This window comes from Sminthopsis crassicaudata, chromosome 5 (genome assembly GCF_048593235.1).
Source record: "Sminthopsis crassicaudata isolate SCR6 chromosome 5, ASM4859323v1, whole genome shotgun sequence".
NCBI classification, from domain to species: domain Eukaryota; kingdom Metazoa; phylum Chordata; class Mammalia; order Dasyuromorphia; family Dasyuridae; genus Sminthopsis; species Sminthopsis crassicaudata.
Genome location: NC_133621.1, coordinates 24,967,723 through 24,972,451, shown reverse-complemented (window position 1 = coordinate 24,972,451; position 4,729 = coordinate 24,967,723). Strand labels below are relative to the sequence as shown.

General features: G+C 40.6%; 1 long non-coding RNA gene across 1 annotated transcript; it reads right to left on the bottom strand.

The window, feature by feature from the left end:
- Nucleotides 1–962: 962 nt before the first annotated feature.
- Nucleotides 963–4,498, bottom strand: LOC141542460 (uncharacterized). Its single transcript, XR_012482166.1, has 2 exons — nt 4,110–4,498; nt 963–2,613 (listed from the first exon to the last, which is right to left on the bottom strand). It is a non-coding gene; the product is annotated as an uncharacterized LOC141542460 (long non-coding RNA).
- Nucleotides 4,499–4,729: the final 231 nt, after the last annotated feature.

Sequence of the window (4,729 nt, the reverse complement as noted above, 5' to 3'; positions counted from 1 at the left end):
GCAAGGAGAATAAAGCACAAGAGGATTGAAAAGATAGCATACTGGGGGCAACTAGGTGGCGGAGTGGATAGAGCACCAGCCCTGAATTCAGGAGGACCCGAGTTCCTATGTAGTCTCAGACATTTAATACTTCCTAGCTGTTTGACCCTGGGTAAGTCACTTAACGTTAGCCCCAGGAAAAATAAATACATAAATAAAATTAAAAAAAAAAAGTTAGCATACTACTAGGAGGCCAGCATATGAAGGGCATTAAAAAACAAACAGAATTTTATATTTTATTCTGAAGGTAACAGGAAGCCATGAGAGTTTATCGAATAGGGGAATGATATGGTAAAACCTGTATTTAGGAAGACCATTTTGAGAGGAGGATGGACTTTAGTGGGGAAAGACTTGAAGCAAGGAAATCAACCAACAATTATGATAGTTCACAATGTGAGTTGATGAGGGCCAGCATTAGTGGTAACTGTGTTAAATGATTCCCAACTTTAAAATATATTGATCTCTTTTGAAATGGCAAGGTGACTTTTTATAAGAAACAAGAACCCAGTGACATTCCCTAAACTTTCAAGTGAAACAGGTTGTTGGGAAATGATCAAATCTGGGATATCCTTGTGGCCAAAACTTCATTTTTACCATTACCTGAAGTTAAGAGCTTCATTCATAATGGGATCTTGCCAGTTACTCCACATCTGGGCCACTCACTAGTCAGTTCTTTCCTCAATTCCTCTTCTAATTATGTTTTTCAGATTCCATGCTCTCATACTTTCAATCTTTTGGATTCAGTCTGTCTCTGCACAGCTCAGCCAAGCTGAAAGGAGCCCTTGTTCCTTCCATCTTCCTGATCTTCTGGCCTCAGTTCATATCAATTTCCTGACTCATGTCATTTCCAGATCCACTTTCTCCACCTCACCAAATGTCACACTTTGACTTTTCCCATGCCTTTTCAAGATCCACCCCAATAATTTTTCTTTTAAAAATATTTATTTAAAACATATATACAAAATTAAAAAAAAAGAAAACAGAAAAAGGAAAAATTGCCATGTGCACAACAGAATATAAGAGAGGATTCAAATATTAAACAACAAATTTCCATTTCAAGAAACCTATATAAATAAATACCACATATTGAGTCCAGAGCTGTCTTTCTTTTCTTTGCTTCTTTGTAGGTTTTCTTTTGTTTTCTTCTGTTCTTTTTACTTTCTTTTTTCCCCTCCCTCCCACATATCTCTGTCTATATATTATATGCACAGACACACACATACACACATATACATATACATACATGCACAAAGATATCTATAATCACACACTATATACACATGCACATTCATATACATTCACATAAGGCCATACTATATTTGTCCTCACCTCTATTATTTTTAAATGTTATTTTATTCTGAATTTAAGAATTAAAACAAATTTTCCATAACATTGTAAAACAGAAAAAAAGATGAATTTATGTGCAATTGGAAATTTATTATATACTACTTTCTACTCTAAAAGAGTTATCATATAAATTTCTTATTTTCTTTCCTTCTTTATCATATAACTTTCTTTTGGCCCCTTTTTTTCTCCTACTCTTCTGCCCTAAGCATAGTTACCATTAAACACAAATATATATGTGGATATACCTACATAAGTAAAACTATTGTATACATAATTCTATTTATCAATTATTTCTCTCGATGCAGATAGTATCTTTCTTCATGTGTCCTTTATAGTTAATTTGGATATTTACAATAGTCAAAATAACTTATTTACTCAAAGTTGTTATTAAAACAATATTGCTGTTGTTGTATACAATGTTCTCTTGGTTCTGCTTATTTTATTCTTGACCTATTATTTAAACTCAGTTGGATTTGCAGTGGTAATAAACTCAAATACCTACACTAGCAACAAGAATTTTAAATTCTTCCATTAGCCTTTATCCAGCATTTTTAGCAATAGTATTTATCATTTTGTAATAAGGTAAGAGTAGTTCAAATTACAGAATATATTTATATAAATTCAGTGTTATCATATCTCAAGTAGCCAAACAGTAGCTAATAAAAGGCCAACAGAAGGTTACAAATTAGAATTCCTAGGGACTGTTTGCTCTTTGAAGGAAGGGACTGTTTAATTTTTATCTTCCTATTTTCAGCCTAGCATAATGTCTGGCATGGCCCACAAACTTAATACATGCTCGTGGATTGATTGATTAACTCATTAAGGAATAGATAAGAACTGTATGTAATTAGCACATTGCCTTGGAAACCCCTCTCTTGGTTATTTATACAAAACTGTTTGGATACAGTTTCTATCTCAGTTTAATTTATTCAACTAAGTCAAGCATTCATTACACACTTACTGCATGTACACTAGAGTTGTAAGATCTAGGGATATAGTGGTTAAAATCATTTATCACAAAAGCTACATTAGTGACAAAGGAATTAATGAGGCTTTTTCCAGTCTTTTTTGGAGAGATTTAGTTATTGGAAGAAATGCATTCATCACATTTCTTTTCATTCTGAACCAGGGAAACTTTTAGTTCTCTTGAAGTTCATTCCACAGAGAAGATAAGATCTCAGGGACATTCACATTCTCCATGTTGATCCAACTCATTCCTCAGATGCCCTGTCTTGTCAAAAATCGATGGTATCAATCAAATGATACCAATGATTTATCTGTGATATTTAATCAGACATTCAATTACACAGACCAAGTTTTCATATCAAATTATCTAAAGCTAAAAACAAAACAAAACAAAAAAAACCCCTCTAAATTGTGCTTTCGGAGTTTTGTATTCAATTTCACAATTACATTTTACAATGCTGCCCTGTAAAATGCCTCCAAGCGACTATTGGATTTTCTGTCCAACAAAAAAATCTGACCCCATGTGTAGCCTGAATCACGTGCTGCTATCACAGTCTGCAGTGCAGAGAAAACCGTCAGTTTTGAAGCCCATTTGGTCTGATTAGGCAGAAGCCCAACTTTCCTTCTTATGATGTGAAGGGGATCCAAAACTTCCCAAATGTCTCTCTCCAAATGTCCTAAATACCTGCCATTGGGGTCATTTCTTTGTCTTAAGGTGTGACTATCACATTAGAGGCACAGCTTCCCTCCCCCACCCCCATTACCTCAAAGGGATATGTTACCTGGAAGATGCTACCAGGTAAATTTACCTGGAATGTAAATGTCACCTGAAAGAGATACTATGAGATGCTATGTGGTGCCCTGGGAAAGTCAATGAACTTGGGCTTAAAAGATCTGGAGTTGGATCCAAGTTGTACCTCTGGTCACTCAGTAAGCATTAATCAGAGACCTACTATGGATTGGTCTCTGTGTTGGGCTCTGAGGAGACAGGTAACTTTTGGGGCTCTCCTAGCCTTGGATGAGCTGGCAAATGTAGTTTCTTTATCTAAGGATAACAATAAAATAGTATAATCAGCCCCTATCTTTAATGAGAAAGTCCAGTCAGATTCTACTCCCCATCCATGTAGCAAATGTTGGAGCTTCCCAGAGTCTCTGAAAAGTAACATGGTGCTCAAGGAGAATGGAGGAAGAAAATATACAAGTGTATTTTACAGCTAAAATACAATAGACTTCAATTTTAATTATGAATGACCATAATCCTGATGTCTGGAAGATTGTTTATTCATGAAAAATGATACTACCAACTATTTAAAAAAAATGCCCCAAGTTATTTCAGGCTGTCTCTGTCTTCTGTAGTTCTCTCTGCTGTCTCCCTCCCTCCCTCCCTCTCTCTCTCTCTCTCTCTCTCTCTCTCTCTCTCTCTCTCTCTCTTCTCTCTCTCTCTCTCTCTCTCTCTCTCCCTCTGTCTCTCTGTCTCTGTCTCTCTCTCTCTCTCTCTCTCTCTCTCTCTCTCTCTCTCTCTCTCTCTCTCTGTCTCTCTCTCTCTGTCTGTCTCTGTCTCTGTCTCTCTGTCTCTGTCTGTCTCTCTCTCTCTCTCTCTCTGTCTGTCTCTCTCTCTCTCTCTCTCTCTCTCTCTCTCTCTCTCTCTCTCTCTCTCCTCTCTCTCTCTCTCTCTCTCTCTCTCTCTTTCTCTTTCTCTGTCTCTCTCTCTCTCTCTCTGTCTCTCTTTCCCCGCTCCCCTCTCACTGGATTCTCACCTCGATGGATCCAGTTACACAGCCGCACGGGGCTCTGCGGCCTGCACCAGTCTCGGTGCCGTCAGGATCACAGGCAATGGGATCGGACCCAAGTGACAGCAGGCCACCTTTAATCTATTGATTAACATATTTTTTTCCAGGCAAAGCCTGGGGGGAGGGGCGGTAAAAAAAAAAGCAAGAGGGCTTGGGCGAACGGTCGCTGAATCCCCTCAGCGAGCAGCCCCCGAAGCCGTTCCCCGCTCCCCTTTCCGGGGAGCCGCGAGAACAAAGCCGGTGGCGGGCGCGGCCGGGGCGCTTTCCCCTTGTGGAGCGGCCCGCGGCGGGGGTGAGTCACTGTGCTGGGGCGGTCCCTGGCACAACTGCCTCGTGAGCGCACGCGGGGCCGAATCCGAGGATCTGCAGCGAGTGACAAATATGTATCGGCCTGCCCTTCAATCAGCCGCGATCCGGCAGCCTCAGCTCCCCCCGCGATCCGGCAGCCTCAGCTCCCCCCGCGGGCCGCGGCCTCAGCTCCCCCCGCGATCCGGCGGCCTCAGCTCCCCCCGCGATCCGGCAGCCTCAGCTCCCCCCGCGGGCCGCGGCCTCAGCTCCCCCCGCGATCCGGCAGCCTCAGCTCCCCC